The sequence below is a fragment of the Anser cygnoides genome, chromosome 3, assembly GCF_040182565.1.
Source record: "Anser cygnoides isolate HZ-2024a breed goose chromosome 3, Taihu_goose_T2T_genome, whole genome shotgun sequence".
In the NCBI taxonomy this organism is placed as follows: Eukaryota; Metazoa; Chordata; class Aves; order Anseriformes; family Anatidae; genus Anser; species Anser cygnoides.
The window spans coordinates 118,879,265-118,898,651 of record NC_089875.1 but is presented as its reverse complement, the minus strand read 5'-3'; positions in this window follow the sequence as shown (position 1 = coordinate 118,898,651).

Here is a 19,387-nt window from a genome sequence, read left to right as displayed (position 1 = left end):
TTAGATGTAAAACCCAAAATAGGAATAGATGAATGATATAGACTTAAGAAAAGACTTCTTAAGACAATTCTTTTTCACTGTTTGCTTCCAAGCCACTATATGAAGTGAATGCCATGAACATTTCATGCCTTAGTTTCCCTTTAAAAAAATATAAAATACCTTTTTTTATACTTCCACTCACTTTTCTCTCTTAACTATGATCCTCTAATTACTCAGGAAAATGTTTCTTTTTTTTCACTTCAGGGTCCAGAGGAATAATAGCTGCCCATGTGGGAAGATAACCATTTTTATATATCATATCAGATTTGGGGACCACAATAAAGAGAAAGCTATGTCACAAGTTGTGTTTTCATCTGAGTTTGCTGAAGCCTCTAGAGGAACAAATAAACTTCACAACTTCTGTAGCTAACTGTGGATCTGAAGAGAAGAATTTCCTCATTTCTATGTCAGATTGTGGGCTCCTAAAATTTCTACAATGGAAGTGCAATTCCTGCAGAAGGTGAGATCTTTGTTACCTTTGCAAATCTTCCAGAATTAGTTCTTCATTCCCCAAACCTTAGAAATCTCCAGGTAGCTACAACTAACCAAAAAGAAGCAAGTCCATCTGTAATACCACATTTAAATTACAGAACAAGGGGAAATAAATAAAACATGAAAAAAAAAGTGCAGGTTGAAAAAATCACCGTTCACGTGTAAGTCAAAAGCCATGATATTCTAGGTTTTGTAATTTAAATATTTATTCATTTGAATGTATAAAAATATGCAGGAAAAGTAAATGTCATTACCAGTTCTCCATGTCTGAGGCGGCTGGAGGATACAATCTTACCTGTATCTGAGAAGGTTAGTATAATGAACAGTCTCAGTAGCTGTAATAGATTGAATCAAATTAGTAACACCTATACCTGATAACTGTTAGTTGATCTAAGTTTCATCTGAGAAATTAAATACATATCTACACCTATGCATACGTATGTATGAAGTTGTAAATTAGACAAAAATTCTTAAATATTTTTTCATAACCTACCTAGAATGGTCACATACAATTTTTCTGTTCCAATCATGAAGAGACACTATCCTTTCCTTATAAATTTGGCTGCAAACTGACAAATCCGGAAATGATCAATTTTTATTTCTTCCTCTAGTAACTTCTGAACATGACTGCCTGCAGCAATGAGCCTTCTTTGGTGCATGTCCAGTCAGTCTGGACTGTTTTCTCTATTTTTGGCCCAAATTCCCTAACCTATGTGTCATTATCTAGCTCCCACTTACGCAAAGCAAGGCTGGAGATGTGCTCTCTGTAGTATTTATCAGAATCCTATACAAATGAGGAATCAACTCTGAGTTGTAAATGTGAGAGTATAATCTCAGTTAGTAATATATATATTGCTCAGCCACATCAGGTTTGTCTCCAATGACCAGACGCTAACTGGGTCCAGAATCAGATGTTTCAGAAGGAGATCCTGAAGTAGACTATTTTAATGAGATTTAACTCCAATGATTATGGGATATTTGTTTATCTGTGTGTTTCTGGCTCTTAGTTAAATGTTACTTTTGGGTTGGTTTCTGCAATGAAAAAAAGAGGGTTAAAACACAATCTCACCTCACTCTAATGAGCTCTCCTGGGACATCCATAAATGTGTATTATATCAGTGTATTCATTTTAATGGGGCACAGCAATTTGATGTATCAGAATAATGAAACATGGATTCATAAGGCTGGAAGAAACCTCAAAAGGTCACCTCTTCTGTGCCCCAGCCCTAGGGCAGGATGATTTCTACCTACGTTGTTTCTCAGAGATGATCCTCTAACCTGTTTGTAAGGACCTTTATTGGAGGAGATGCCACAGAAGGTCTAGCTTGAGCACCATCACACTGCATTTTACAGAGATTATTTCACACTGAACAACATATAAGTGGCATTTTTAAAATAAAACACACAAGTCAAAAACAAATAAGAGACATGTATAAGTTTCATCTGACATGTACGGGGCGGGGGGGGGTTGGGGGAAAAAAATAGATTTGTGACATCCAGGTCAACATTAAGAACTTATTTTAATGATCTAAATACCACTGAATAAAACTGATTACAGCTGTTGTGATTGTTATAAATACAAGCTTGACATAATCAGTGTTCATATGAACAAAATTAAAGTGTATCTCAATAATTTTTGAGCTTTTATATAAAACAGAATAACCTCATCTTATGCCTGCAAATGTTAAGATACTGCTAGGCATTTTGCTGCAGTGACAGAAGGTGATGTCAAATGCCATGGATTAATTATGTACAAAATACCTTCTTTTGTTAATAAAAGTTTTGACTTTAAAATACATTGGAAATTCCCAGTTCAGCTTTTTTTTTTTTTCTTCAAAAGTAAGAGATAAATGTAAGTGTCAAATATACTTCCCTTACTTATACACTTTCTCACTCTTTCTCTCTCTCTCTTAATTTTGTAGTCATATTTGTTTGCTCTGTACCTTTTCTGTTCTGCTGTATTTTCCCTGTGACAGAGGTCAAAACTGAACATACACTTGAAGATGAAGGAGTGTTGTTCACCCAGGTAGTCACATCAAATTTACAAGGTTAAGATCTTTTCATGTCATTATGTAGATAGCAGTCAACATATATAGCAGCTTCGTTAACAAAGGTTTTCCTTGTTTGGATTTTTTTTTCTTGATAAGTTTAAATAGAATCATAGAAACACAATGTTGGAAAAGACCTACAAGATCATCTAGTCCAACCGTCCTCATATCACCAACACTACCCGCTAAGCTACTAAATCATATCAAATAACTGTGATTGTTTTTAGTCCCATTGACCATAGGTACTGTACTGATACAAGAAATTTCCCATCTGCTTGTTTGCCCTTCCTGCTAACAGTTTTCCCAGATCTCCATTTATTCTACCCTGTGTCTTGTCTTTAAATTTTAAAAATAACCATTTTTTTTTCTTGCTTATAAATGAGGGTTCATTTATTACACTCCCCTGAACAAGCATTACTCTGTGACTTTGAGAATGCTTACTTTTGTGACATATAATAAACAACATTAACAGATGCCAAATGATCGTGTCTTTCATGATGATGGTGGTGGATGAGTGTTACATTTCTCCCTCTTACTCAGTTTTTCTCCTGGGTGGTTTCAGCTTTGGGAAATCAGTCTTTCTCCAAGTAGCCAGTATATGCATTAAAAGTTAAGAGTACATCCTGTTTTCAAATCACAAGCAAAATTAGGTCATGAGGCCATGTGCACCTAGGCAAACATCAGTTTTATTTCAGCAATCAGTTCAGCATCAGCCACCCATATTAGGTTTATTAAATCTTCATGGTAGTGATGAAGGGTAGAAATAGCAAATTGCTTACTTTTTTGAGGGATCTGGCTGGGTTTTCTCTATAGTGTTAAAACTTAGCAAAGAAACACATACATACTGGAAGCAGAGCCCACTATAGCTCCAGCAATACTACATTTGAGCATGTGTTGATATTTTTCTAGGTTAGGAAGTCCTGTTATCCCTATTCCATGGGTAACTGCTGAAGCACAAAGACACCAAGGTTTGTTCTGTACCAGTAAATAACACACGACAGAGAAGAAATTCAAACATTGAGTTGTGGTTCTCCAGACTGCCTAGCTACTAATACTGTTTTTGGTATATTTTTTGGTCTGTGCTGTTCAGTACTACAACAGTGAGTGTGCTGGCACCCTTCATAAGCTGCCACAAATTACCTAGACCTTGCCACCATCTGTTAGGATGAGGAGAGAGGAAGAATTTTGCTGAGTTGTACTACAGAATCATCACTTTTGTGAGCATGTGAAAATCTTCACAATGCTTTAGACAGGCTGAATAAAATGAATGAATGAATGAGTGAAAAAATGAACATGTGAACATGCATGAATTTTTAAGGCCCCATGAGGAGAAAAAGAAAAAAAAAAAATGAAAAAAGAAAAAAACATTTTCCTTCACACTAGTACAAAAAATTGGTCCAGGAAATATTCTTTGGTCGTGAGAACAAGCTGCATAGACTGGATGAGATCCATATAGCTGCTGTCTTTCATTTCCAAAACAGGCAGTTGTTTCTAGGTTGCCTACTGGGAGTAGTACCCAGCCCAGAAGTAATGCATGAGTGATGTTTGGGACAGTCCTAGATGGTCCAGGACAAAGTGAAGGAGTGATGGCTACAGTTAGACAGCATGTATGGTCTCATGCCTGTGCCCTGCCTCTGTCTGGTTTACCAGTGAAGGCGCTGCAGAAGGTACCTGACTCCACCTCATCTTGAGGAAATTTCAAACTGATGTTTTCCTGGAGTTTCCTGAACTCTTTGTCACTTGGTGGTGGGGCAATTCTTCACCCATGTTGTTGATGTAGGTTTTCATGCTGAGAAGCACGAGCTATTCCCTGAGAAGGTGAGAAAAAGAGCAACGTGACTCATGGGTTTAGACTTCATATGAGGTGGGTGTGGGCCCCAGTCCTTGTTCAAAGGACTCTTTATTTTGTATTAAACAGTTATTTCATGTAACAGTGAAACAATGCTGGAAGCAAGGGCTGGCACTAAGACCTTCATGCTGTAAGTATTCTAACCACAAGGGTCAAGCCTTTTCTTCCTTCTGCACTCCTGAACTATTAAGCTAAAAATGAGGCCAGACCTTTTCCTTGCTGTTAGGAGGAAGAAGCTCTTATTGTAGCACAACTTAAATAAAAATAGATACAGTTGATGTATTAGTTATTGATTTAATTGTCAACTGCAAGTGGTTTGTTAGCAATGCACACACAACATGAGGTGTGATTCACCTTGAAGAACTTTCTTGGTACGGGTCACTGTTTGTGGGATATCATGGGGCAGTGACTACATAGGTTTGGTCTTTTTTGGGGAGGTGAGGGAGAGTTCAGGGGAAAGGTGTAAGAGCAAATTATCTAAATGAATGCAGTCAAAGTATGTCATGTAAAATCAGACCCTCGTTTATCTCATCTAGTAGTATTGACATAGCCCTGATGTATATAGCTTCAAAATATCCTTTCTTTGCAAAAATATGGGACTAGAAATTTTCATTTAACCCTATTATTTCTTTAAGTTTAGGTTTAGTTGTTTCACAGGGATATAGGGTGACTCTACCTCTATCATGTTTTAGACATAATTTTTGAGATATGTCTGCAACAGGGTTGTCTAAAATGAAGGGTCAAAACTTCATCAATTTGTGTTAAAATAATGCAGGATTTTGTTTTGTTTTGTTTTGTTTTCAGGCTTTCCAAAGCCATCATTGGCAAAGGCAAAGTACAACATACTCTGAATTATATGGTGGGGACAGTTTACCATTGCTCCTTCATATTCAAGACATTCTTGTTGCACAAATCATCTTCTGAAGTGCTGGATTAAACTGTGCTCCAGGTGGACCTGTTTACAGATTTGGAAAATGGGAGAAGAAAATCCCCCAAAGTGATGAAATTTTCTTGGTGTGAGGCTGTACTTAACTTCAGGCAGGTAAGAAAGCAGAATGCTAATGCTGACACCCAAAACCACCTCTCTTCCTTGTTAACTCAGAAGTGTGGAGCTGCTTAAGGATATTTACACCTAGCTGAATTGAAGCAGGATCATATCATCATACGGTGATTTATAGTAAATAATAATAACCATACGTGATAAGAACGATTGCTCCCCAACTACCTTAAATCCTACATGCATGCCTGTGTGTTTGTGTGTGTCTGTATATCTATACACATATCTATATACCTCTATATACCTTACCTGTCTAGCTATAAGTATATACACACGGAGTCAGACACACGTGTACAATTTAAATATTAATGACAGATTCTGCTCTGTAAAACATCTGTGTAAACAGCAACTTACTTACTGACCTCATTGGAAATGCAGAGAACAAACTCTGGCCAAATATATTCAACAGACACAAAAAGAAACTGAAATGACAGGTCTAAATTCAGTACCATTAAAAAACAGAACCGGGGGGTTAAAAGAAGTCAGATGGTCTGCACCAGATCTGTATTATGTATTATGCATGTGTTTTGTACAATTCTGTATGTTGGAGGATTGCTATCCAAAGAAATAAGTTAAAGTTGTGGCCTGTCTGCTTTTGATTTACTAAGGTCAAGGAGAGCGGATACCTCTTCTTCATGGAGAGTTATGTATGCAAATGGCTGCACAGATAAGCCAAGTGTGGGCAGTACCTCCTTGTTACTTGGGAAAAAACTGTCTGCTTGGCTCCCTGTTGCATCTCAGATACAAAGACGGATTTGCTAGACTTTTTTCTCTGGTGGAGCTTTGCTGAAGATTTATTCATCGAAAGCCTGGATGGCCTGCAAATGTTTTATCCTCCTGAACAGGGGCATTGCTAAAAGGGACAGAAAACAAGCTCTGTGCAAGCGTTGGTCGAATGTGCAGAGTGGCTCTGTGGTAGTGAATGAGAGTCCTGGGAAGCATTTGTAGCCTAACAAAAAAAAGGGGGTTGGTATCTGGGCCAGAGGGTGAGAGCTGTTACATGTGTCCCTGTCTCCTGCTGCTTGAGGCCACTGGAGTTCATGGAAGAACAATAAAGAATTAGAGAGCAAGAGGCACGTGTGCTGCAGCTGATTCTGACTGTTCAAAAATGAACCATTCGTCGTGCCCCGTGCAAATGAGTAATAGGGAGCCAGCAGATGGGATGCCGTGTGTGCTTGTGTGTGTGAGACAGAGGCAGTTTGGTGTCACCTAAATTCTGCTTTATTGTCAGATCATCTCTTTTTAAAAGATCTGCTCGCTTGTGATTTTTTTATTTTTTTTAACATGTGCAACTTTTGTTGGAGAAGTAGACGTGAAAGCATGTGCACTGCTTGTCAGTGAAGAAAACAAACAAACAAAAAAGCTCAAGCCCCAAACATTTACAGACCATGGTAATTGCATTTACTGTGACACTTTTGGTATTTCCTCTTCTTATATGGGGAAAGTTGCAGCTAAAAGGGCAGTGGCAAATACAGAAGTGCTCTAAATGTTGACCTTTTGTTTAAATGGTGACTGTCAGTGGAAGAGCTCCACTGATATCTCAAAACTTGCGTTCAGACTCAAATCAGAATAAAGAAGTAGGGCGGGGTTAATCCTTTCAGCATTAGCTAGCCAGACGTTAAAGATCCAATCTAAACTAGTTGACCTCTGCAGTCACAGAAGAGAGATGGGTGTCTCCAGGGCAATATTCATCCCCTCCTAAGACAGGTCTGTAAGGAAGCAGGTTGGATGGTCCACAGGAGGTATCTCTTGTTCTCACAGTTGATTATTTAGGTAAACAAGGCAATGAGCTCACTCTATTCACCTGGCATGTACATCACAAACAATAGGGGAGAAGAAGTCACATTTGGGGTTGGCTTCCTCTGAAGTCAAATTATCGGCAAAATTTTCCTCTTACGTCAGCAAGAGTGGTGTTGGGAACCAAGGCCAGAAACAATGGGCACTATAGCACATGCCTGTGAAAGGTCTTTTTGGGGTTAGTGATGCCACTTGCAGCTTAAAAGGCAAGAACACAAACATGTGCCCATTCCCATGGGCTTTGTGTCTATACTGCAAAAAGCTGAGCACTGATCCTGTGTCATAATTACAGGGGAGTAAGGCATTTGCATAGCAGGGCAATGAAAGAAAAAAAAAAAAAAACAACAGAGTGGCTTGGAAATTTTTCAAAAAAATATTCGGAAGGGGTTGGCTGGAAAAATCTAGTTTGTTGAACCCACAGGTTTTCTCAGGAAAAAAATGATTTTGGCAAGTTTAATGTTAAATAAAAAGGAAATGAAAGCGGAGAGGTCCTGAACTACAAATATAACTCATTTGTTTTGTTGTTGTTGTTCTTTTTGGTCAGCAGAGACTTTCATTTTTGACTTTTAAAGTAATTTATGATAACAGGAAGACTGAAAAAAAGGAGAATAAGGTGAAACTATTAAAATAAGAAGGTTCAGCTAACCAACGCATATTAATTCCTGGAACCATTAAAACTCTTTTTTTTTTTTTCTCTTTCTTTTCCAATTAGTATTACAGGAGTAGGAGACCCATGATTTTATTTAGATTTCTGAGTATTCGAGCAAAGATAGGGCCTCCATCTCAGTCAGCAACCAGATAAGTTGGGAACAGGACCATAGCTGTGGATTAAAACAACTGAACAGTCTGAATTATAGCTTTCAATTTAGTAAACATTTTTGAGATTAATAGATACATGTACATACTTTAATGTGCATTTAGTCCCAAATTTTGGGGGAAAATGTTTGTATTTTTTACGTAAAATAAAATAAGGATACTTTGTGTCATTCAATCCGCTTCCTTGAAGAAAGTAAATTATTTTTGAAAAAATACTCAGAAAAGCTAATCTTCACTCCGAAGCTGTTCCAAAAGAAATTCTTCAACCAACCATAATTATTCATACTATCTACCCTCTTTTAATATCAACTTCTGATGATAAATAAATATCAGCATGATAAATAATAATAATAAATATCAGCATGATAAATAAATAGTTACTTCTTTATGGTTTAACTTGTAAACATATGCCATTATAAAACTACTGTTTCTACCTTCTCTGCTTTGGAAAATTAGTTTGGTTGGCAAAATGTTGCACTTTTTCTCAGGATCAAGAGGGAATCATCTAAATTCAAGGAAAACACAGACCTTTTTTACTTTCAGTTTTATTAAAAATTACCTTGAAAATTATATTTACTTCTCTTATCTCCATTTCTTTAGCCCTAAGGAGGCATATCATCATTTTGATTCTAATAATGCCTGGTAGGTCCACTGTAAAAGCTCTTTTTAAAAATGGTCTCTCTACCCAAAACACAGCAGCTTTGGAAGGAAAAACAGATAAAGTATGATTAGAGCTGGTTCTCTTTTTTTTCCTGGAATATAAACAAACCTTGATATCAAAACTACCTTCTTCTTAAAATGCTGACATATTGTATCAATCTTGTTGAAATCCTTATGGAAGATATTATCAGGCTATTTCATGAAATTTGTTGTGTACTGAAAAGCAGCTTTAAGGGATTCTGTTTTTTTTTCTGTAACTTTTTTTTTTTTTGGGGGGGGGTGCGGTGGGGTTAATAATTGTTCAGTTATTATAAACAATTCAGGAATCAAAAATAAATCTTGTTTTCACCACATTCACATAGAAGACCTATATTTGGTTCCACCTTTTGCATGCTATATCTTTTGATCCCCTAACAAGGTCACAGCATGGACCGGCATTTCCCCTTTGCATGGGATTGGGATGCATATCACTACTCATGGAATTACTGGGCACAGCTCAGAGGGTTAGCAACTGCTAGGGACCATTCCTAATGAGCAGTCTGTATATGGCAATCCATTTTTAGGAAAGTTAAGAGGATTTAGCTGTATCAATATGAGCTATGTGGTGTCAAAGCAACAGGGAACAATTCCCAGTTGATTTTATTCAAGAGCAACGGCATAGCTGAAGGTAGCTAGATTTCTACAGGTTTCATCTGAATGAGCAGCTGGGCAGAGGAGAGATGGTTAGTGCCTCTCTTAATGAGAAAAACAGGCAGAATGAGCCTCCAAATAAACTAATCATTGTTAGCTCCACTGCAAAATTTATTCCTTTGCCTAATGACATGTCTGTCACTGAATGCTATCTTTAACTTCTTTGAGAGCAAATCAGAGATTTTCAGTTGTGCGGAACAGCTCTGGCTTTACATTTGAGGACAGATATTTCAGGAGGACTGTAAGAGAACATACTGGCAATTAAACTGGAAGGCTGATAAAAGAACATAAACCGAATATAAACTCATAAAACTATGTCTGAAAGTATTTGTGTTTGTTTTTAAACTGAATATTTACCGTTTTTTCACCAAGTGAAACTATTTATTCAAATGATATAGTTTTGCAGTTGACATGATTGATGAATGCATCTTGTCATTAGCAATATGTTGTTTTCTGGAATTTGCTGGACAGGACTGGAATGTGGATCAAGCCCCAAGCTGCTGAATCTACTTTTAGATGGAGATATTCCCAAATACTAACTCAGTTCAGAAAAAATAACTTTAATTTAACAAAAGGAGTTAGAAATTATGCAGAACATAGTGGCATGGTGTCACACCAGATTAAAGTGTGAGGGTTTCTTTCTGTAACTTCTCCATTCTTACTTCGTGTTTCTTACTTCAGAGCCAGTCACATGGCTTTGTACTTCTCAGAGCAAAACCTTTAGGTAAGCAAAACATTTGGATCAATGAAGTTCTACCTTTTTATTCTCTTGCTATTTGGTCTGAATTTGTGGTCTGAAGGAATTGAAAAACTGTATGTGATATACCCTTGGAAAAGAAAAACAAACAAAACAAAACAAAACAAAAATAAAATAATAAAAAAACTTATAGGAGTTGCTTCAAAATCAAGTGAATGTATAGTATTTTGCAGAGCTGAAATAAGGACACTGAAGCAAGAACCTTGGCTCATGAACTGTCACACAAATCTTCTTGAAATCTCTGAACACCATGTCTCAACCTCAATGAAATAACAGAAGTAAAAATAAAAGAATATAAGGAAAATTCTTTGTATATCCTTTTCCATACCCTTGGAGAAGTATGAAAGAAATACTAACTTAATATGGCTAGTCAACGTTTAGGACATCTTTATGGCCTTCCCTTGCCTTTTACCCAAAGATCAGAAACAGACTGTTGCCAGCAGAACGTAAGGGGTCATTGGTTCAATCTGGTATGACAAATCCTCACTTTTATGTATTCTGCATTAAATGGCCACGCTGAAGATGACCTGATGGCTTTGATAGTCTGAGCTTTCTATGCACCTTACTTTTCATTAACTCACAGCTTACAGATGGAGAAAGTGTTGTGGTGTGCTTAGCTGTTCAGCAATTATTAACATGAATAAATTCAAGGAAACCGTAGTACAATTTCACTGCAGAGAAATGCTTAGTTCTGACAGCTCATTAAAGAAAGTACCATCTTTAAAGGAACTGATGCAAAAGAGAACATATGAAGCTTAACCCTGAGGTGGATTTGGCAAGGCAGAGCAATGCCAAATGTCCTTTATGGATTGCACTACGAATCTGTGGGCAGGAGTAAATGCCAGGTCAGGTGTATGAAGTCTGTGGCCTGTGATGTGTTTGAAGTGGATGGCGACCAGGTTATGCAGAAACATTAACTAAACTAAAATTTCCCTGAGTAAGAACAAAGCTGCCATACAGGAACATCAGGACACTGTAGGTCAGAGGAATGATAGATTAAACAAAATAGAAAGCTTCATGTACGCAGGGGTCTTCCTAATATTTCACTGGTCTGTAGAGTAACTCTGGGCAAGACACTTTGAGAGATAAACCAACATGACTTTACGTGAGAGTTCTACTCCGAAGTCACACAGGTTCTTCTGAGAGTCTCACCTCCATATATTTGTTCCTAATTTTCTCCTCTGTTTAAACAAAGAGGGATCATAAGGATCATATCTGATTTTATTTTTTTTTTGTACATGTATTTTCAAATGTATGAAAGAGTCCTAAAAAAATGTTGGTGAAAGGATTTGGCGGGTTGGGGGCATTTCCTTATGGGGGAGATTTCCTTAATCTCCCTCTTTTTTTTTTTTTCTTTTCTTTTCTTTTCTTTTCTTTTTTTTTTTTTTTTTTTTTTTTAACCACACAAAACACAGTGGAAAAATCAGGTCAGCAGTGAATCAAATTAAACCAAAACAACCAGATTTTCACAGATGCAAACTATTTCACATTCAAATTAATGTCTTTGATATTTATATGAAAAAAAATTCATTTTAAGAGGATAAGTTGCTTAGAATAATGAAATACATATTTCTGGTCCAATAATGTTAACATTAACAAAATGAGAATTTTTTGACTCCTATAATTTGATAGAAAAGACATAATCAAAATTTTTGTTATAAAAAAAAAAAAATTGCTCTGTAAGAAAAAAACAAGTAACCAAACACCTAAGTAGTTATAGAAGACTAAAGCTACACTGTTAAATTAAACACTTAATGGCATTCTTGAGCACTAGAACTCAGTTTTCTTTACTGTTAACACTTCATAGTAGCTCCTGGCCATCTAGAACTGTCCTCCCAAATCTTGGTACCTAGCTTATGGTGTAGAGCTGGTCATAGAACCATTGCTTTAGGGGTTTTAGTTGTAGTCACCCTGCTTTGGAGATTCAGAGAATTAATATTTTGGGTGCAGGGTTTTCCATGCCACCTGGCCTCGGTGCCAGACAGCTGTCTGCAGTCCGTTGCAGTATAGGCATTAGTAAAGATTATTTAGGAAGCTTTATGTGCTGTCATAATTGGCAATATCCTTCTTGCACTTATTACAGTATTATACTGCTTTCCATCCTTCCACTCTCAACCCTTTTCAAAGTGCATGTGTTCATTAAAACACTATGAAATACAGCTATGCCTAGGTCTGGCAAATTGTAGTTGTCTACTGATATTTAGAATCAGTCTCAACAGCCAAAGGCAGCAAGAGTTAAAGTTTGGTTTCAAACTTCATTTTACTGCTTTGCCATAGTTTTTCTTTCCTGTAACTTAATTTCTCTATGTCTACACAGGGAGAGAAAATCAGTTTTGACCTGCAGGCTGTTTCAAGCTCTAGCACAGGTTTTCCGCCTGATTTGGGACAATTTAACTAATTCTCTACAATTTTGGACAATTTAACTAATTCTGTGCAACAGTACAGAACAACTGCCTACCCTTATGACAATACAATAAGAATGGTTATAGTGGCTATGTATATTCTAGTACATCATATATCTTATAATAGCAGGAGCTATATCGTTCTAGAGGGGTATAGGTTTTCCATTGGTCCTGTATTTTCCAGTCCCATAAGCATGTCATGAATACCCCAGGGAAACTCAAATGACAATAGCTATATACATTTGGGAAATTAAATTGAGTCCTCAGTGATGAGACGTCCATGACAGTCATGTGTCCCTCTTGTATTTTCAATTTTACAGAAATGCTGTTTAAGGGGCAATTTACATTATTTTCTCCCCTTGCAAAAGGCAGTTCAAAATCAGTGTTTTATCTTTGAACAGTCAACATTGTATCCAGTAACTAGCAGTAGCTTTCTAAATGTGTTAAGTTTTTAAATTCAAGAGTTTTTTCAGAAATAAGTTCTATGATTTAATTATAGTCCCTTTCACTAGTTATGAATTTGCCAGCTTGATTTTGGTCTCTCTCTTTTTTTTTTTTTTTTTTTTTTTTTTTGCATTGAATGACTAGATTTGAAGTTCTTTGAGTACTTTCCCTAGGCTACTGTTTTACAGTTGTACTCATTGTCCTATGTGCCAACACAGAGACCTGCTTAACATGTACATACACATACATTCATACATATCCATATTTATATATACACTAAGATGTAAATAATGCATTTTTATATTCAGGAATGTGTGTGCCATGGATAGATAGTAATGCATAGAAAGATATTTGAAGGGAATGAAGACATGGACTCCAAGATAGTTGAGAAATGGAGACCCTTTATTGTTCCAATGCCAGATATTATATAGCTTTCTGAGCCAGCTACACGCGCTGCACGCAGCTAGCGTGCGTAGTTACAGACTTCTGATTGGTGCATTCCTTTTGATCACGCGTAGCCCTCTATAGGCCCATCCGAGCCTAACAACTCCTTCTTATTGCTTCCCACTTTCTCTTATTCTAGCCTGGTTACCACTCTATGCCTCTGAGTAACCTTCTTCTTAACCCTTAGTGCACCACCATATCAATCAGCTCCAGTTTGTCACCGAACGGGTCACCCATAGATATTGATATAACCATAACATATATTTTATATATCAGGGTAGAATATGTAATTGCAAAGCGTTAGATTAAAATTCAAGTTCAATACATTAACTTACACTGGCTTGACTAATAACAACACCATTGCATGGACTGAAAGTGTAATGAAAATCCACAGCAAGAAGTTAATGAAAACCAGAGCTTCTTTGAATCATGTAGAGGTCTGTGTAGGTGTCCCAGTGAGATCTGCTTTCTTATCCCAAGCAGCAAAGTAAAAGTTGAATGTTCTCATTAATGCTCTGGAAGAGGGCTATTGTAAATAGCATGCTATAATTGCATTTGCAAAATATATTCAATTGATATCTGTTTGAAATGAGGACACTTCATTAAAAACTGAGATGTACAATAAAATCCCATCTCAGTGAGCCCATACCAGTAATGGAGAATTTACCTTAGGGGGAAAGAGAAATAATACAGAAGGACACACAAAGAATGCACTGGCAAGAAATGCAAAATTCAACCTGAAAAACTCAAGGTAAAGTACCCAAGGAAAAAAAATGCATAAAGATTTTTTGGAAAATGAGACTAGGAAGGCAAAATTGGTTGAGATAGCTGTTGTTACTAAATAGTTATGAGCTGGTTATGTCAGGGAATAGAAAGTAACATCTTATTTTAGAGATAATATTGCAGCTACAGAGCTTCTAACTCATTTTCCTACATCATTTAACAAAAGGAAACACAGATATTTTAAATCTTGATCCAGTGTCTGGTGAAGTCAGTAACAGTTTTTGTGGACTTGACAGGTTTGGGATTTTGCATACACTCTCTTTGGTCTGGGTGGTTTAATGATGGTAGAGAACTGATGCTCTTCCAGTGTAATAGTGAAGAGAAAAACTAAAACCTAATTAAGAGGCTGGGAAGTACTGACTTATAAAGACAGATCTTAAAAACTAATATCCATCTAGCTTGCCTAAGAAATGACTAAAAAGAAACAGGAAAATTGCCTACAGTCTTTTGAAGGGTTTAAATGCCAAGGAGGGTGAAAAATTATTTAAGGTGTGGGCATTGCCATGAGCAATGGAATTAAATTAACTAAAGCAGCATATAGGCTGGCTGTCAGAGGGGAAAAAAGAATCCTAATAGTAACTTTTAAACAGGTTTTCAGTGGTGGAAACTCCATTAATAGGCTCATTTTAAGTGGAAAATAAAAAGGAAAAAATCCTTTTAGGGATAATTATTCAATATTCAAAGTATGGACAATGTGATCTAAAGACTTTAAGGAAAGAGGAGATAATAATAATCAACATATTATGGAGGAGGTCAGACAAGAGAATTATAATGGTCCTTTCTGGCCTCATAAACTATGAATCTATGAAAGTAGACATGGACAAGAACTTCAGGAGAGATTCAAAAATGATACTAAGGTAAAACTCCCTTTGAGCTCAAGACAGAGTGTTCTTTTTACGGGCAGCAGGAGGGGAGCATCCCCAAAACATTTGTCTTTTCCTTCTCACTCTGCGTGCACATGGACACAAATGACTAGATTTTGCCACCAGTTTGGTTACACGTAGTACAATATTTATGCATTAAGATCTGAAAGTTCCTTACGAGTAAGTGAGTCCAAGGGATTTCAGCCTGAATGACCTGGCTTGTATAAGTTGACGATGAACATGTTCTTTATTTTCCTAAGTTCATGATTGCATTGACTTAACTTTAGCCTACAGAACTGCCCTCCTACCCTATGCAGTCAATCACAACAAACAGAACAGGAGCCCTGAAGCTGAGAATATTGGACACAGACAAGAAAATACTATAAATTGTAAATCAAAGATGATGTCTAGTTTATGAGAATTTTGCCTGAAGATACATTTTTTATTCCCAAAAGCCTCTTTGCTAAAGCATTTATTACTGATCCTAATTCCTCTTGCAAATTTAGTTAATACTCATAGATATCTTTTGCATACAGAATAGCATACATACAGTTACACTAATGTATCTCAGTTGCTGATATAGGCCTGAGTAGAGAAGACTACAAAGTGGTTGGGCAGATAGCTGAAAGGAATGTTCATCTTAAAATAAAAATGTTGTTACTTGTGGAAATAATGTTGCAGTTAATTAAATTTCTATTGTTCTAATTAGAAATGACATGAATGTAGCATAGCCATATAGGACCCATCAAATCACAGAATCACAGAATATCAGAATTGTTAAGGTTGGAAGGGACCTGTGGAGGTCATCTGGTTGACCCCCCGGCACAATCAGGGCCACCCAAAGCAGGGTGCAGAGGACCACATCCAGACAGTTTTTGAAGATCTTTGAGGAATCCAAGGAATTGCCAAGGATCTCCACAACCTCCACGGTCAACCTGTGCCAAGGCTCTGTCACCCACAGAGCACAGAAGTGCTTCTTGATTTTGGATGGAACCTCTTGTGCTCCAGTTTGTGCCCATTTCTTCCTGCCCTACCACTGGGCACCACTGAAAAGAGCCTGGCTCCATCCTCTGTGCACCATCCCTTCAGGTATTTATATACACTGATAAGATATACACACACACACCCCCCCCCCCCCCCCCCCCCAGCCTTTTCTTCTTTATCAGTGTCATAAATCTAGCTGCAAAGTGGAAAGGATGTCTCCTGCTCAGGTGATATTATAGAAGAAGAGTAAGGCACTGATGTGAGTTCCATTGCTTTGTAGTTAATGTCTTAATACGAAGGGCATTCCTGCTAACATCACCGGATTAAATGAATCAGTTCCACCAAAACCAGATTTGCACTTTTTTTTTTCTCCTTCACATTCCTCTTTTTGTTTAGTAAAGAAATGTAACATTCACAATTTACAGAGCAGTTATTTGCGTAAAGAATAGTCCAACAGGTAGGAAAACCAGCCGAGTGATGTGGGGTCCAGGATTTCTGAATTTAGTCCTAGCTCTGAGCAATCTTGTTTTACTCTATCTTCTTTGTGCAGAAGCTCTCTGTTTTGCAAACTGGAATGGTACTGGGCTGGAAGACAGAAAGGTAAGGAAATCTGATACGATCCTAAAGTTTGCATTCAAGGGTGTGTCATATCACAGTTTGGGAAAGCAGTACAGCAGTACCTCTAGATAAGTTCTGGTAACTTCACCTAGTATAAGTTTTTATTCTTGGCATCATCAAAATGAAAAGGTGCTGACAATATGCAAGAATTATTCTGGGAAGAAGAACAAAAAGATCAAAGCTGGGAAGAGCTGAATTATTAGGAATGAGTACAAAGATGGAATAAATATAGGTTTACTCATAGATGGTTAACAGAAGCATAATAACAGTATGCAAATATTTAAAGAGTCTAAATGTCAAGGCTTGAACGCTGAGTATTTAGGAACTGACAAGAAGCTTTCTTGAGATGCACTAGGATAACAAGTGAAGCTGAAGAGATGAAATAGCATTTAATTGAAAAACTATACAGCTGTGCAATAATTTGCAGTGAGAAGTGAATGCCCCAGTTAATTGGAATTTTAAAGCTGAGGAATTCTAAAGTTCAGGTTAATCAAGTTACCCACTTTATTTCAGTATATGGGAATAGAGTCTTAAATAAATAAATAAATATGTAAATAAATCTGGTTATTGTAAAAAATAATTGAGAACCACTTCCATGAAAAAAAAAAAATAATCCTGCCTATAGTTGCTTCATGGTTACATACCTAAATTCGCCTTGTTACATTGGCAAAGGAAAGGTTTCAATGAACTGATGTTCCTCTTGGTGATTTATGTGATTTCAAGAACTTTGGCTCAGTTATGACAGTATTATCTCAGTTTGATTAACCCATGTGAAGTGTATTATTGTTCAGAGTCTGTGGGCTGAGAGAAAACGGAAATATTACCACCCAGATATCTTGTTTTAATGAGGTTAAAGATAAAAGAAATCTTTCTGAGATGCTATCTAACTCTGGAAAAGTATCAAATTTGTGTGCACAAACTGAAAGTGGATTATTTAGCCAGCGGGTAGTGTTAGGAAGTATCAAGTTTAGAGAGTCCCCACCCTGCTCATTAAAACTCTGGGACTGAAGACATTCAGGAGAAGGAGTTGATGTACACTTGAGCTTGTGCTTAAAGTGATGTTTCTCAAACACTTAGGTGTGTCCTGTAAGGGCAGGGCACAAAATGTACTTGTTGGAAGAGGAGGAAATGAGAACAAAGAAGTTGGCTTCCACTACTCAAATAACTTAATACATCAGTCTGAGATTAGATTTAGCACAGTTGGCTTAGGAGGAGGGCATGAGACAAAATACCTGTATGAATTACTGAATATCAAGGACATGGCTTAAAATCTCCTGAGCATATACCATCCAGTGAAGAACACTAGCAACACATGGTTGCTAGAAATGGGTAAACTTTCTATGGCAATTAAGGATCTGAATATGTTCAGTCTGGTGTTAAATGAAACAATTCACAGATACATGTGTAAGTCAGTAAATGTTTTTAGTGGGAGTATATTTTATTTGACATTTTTAAAACAAGCAAACAAGAAAGTTTGTTGCTTTGCATAAAAAAATGATTTCAAGATTAAAAATAAATAAATAAACTTGGTATACAAACATTAACTAACCATAAAAAGAACACTGGAATGAAATGTCCTCACTTGGGTCAAAATAATCATTAGCAACAGTCGGAAGTTTTTTGTTTCTTCTAAAAAAAAACCCAAAACATTTAGTTTGTTGGCTAATGCTAAGTCTTGAAAAAGTAGACTAACTCTGCCCCATTAATGTCCTTTTGTTGGGGTTATGCTTTCTGTAGAGGTATGGGGTAAAGTCAGCGTCTTGTGAAGGAGTAAATGGGTATTCCAAGGCTAGAAAGAGGAGGTGATCTCCACAGCCTGCCTCCTTCCTCTGACATGAATCTGACTAGTAGGTCACTTTCTCTGTCTTCATTCTTTTCAGTTGTGTCCCCTCCCTGGAGCATGAGTGAGATATTATGACCAGTTTCTTGTGAGGGATCTTTCTCATACTGACTTTGGAGAAGGACTTAGCCAAGAACAGGCTACTAAGAAACACAAAGGTGTGAAACCATAACCCAAGATCAGTCTAGCTGTTAATCCATCCATAGGCTTCATTTTGCCAAAATCCACTTTATATGTTCTTTGTAGGTAACGATCTTCCTTAGATATAATTTTTATTTTGCTCTTCTCTGTGGTTGCAGATGAAATGTGTCCCATTTCCCTTTGTATCAGATCACAGATTCTTATCAAGTCATTTGTTTTTGATAAACAAAGGACATTAAATTCCTCTTTCTTACTTCAAGAAGTAATTTTGAGACCTCAGATTATGAACATAGACCTGAGAAAGGGTTCCTGGTCATCATGGTCTGACTGGTGACATGACTAGTAGCTGTGCCTGATGAACCCTCCTGAAAACTTTCCAAATTCTGTCTTAAAACTTCAATTTTATTTATTTTTTTCCATAATATCAGTAGTAATCTCTTCCAGTACCTAGCTCTTTTCACAGTTACACACTTTTTATTATGTTGTACCCTCAGGTCCTAACAGCAACGAAGCAAATGCTTCTCTGTAAGCTGCATGTATGTTGTATCCCTTTGCCAATGAGGCTAATTTTTAGTGGTACCTTTACTGAGACAATAATTCTTAAGACACCTACAGCTTGGGCTATCCTGGATATGATAATGTTACCCAAACTTTTCAGAATCT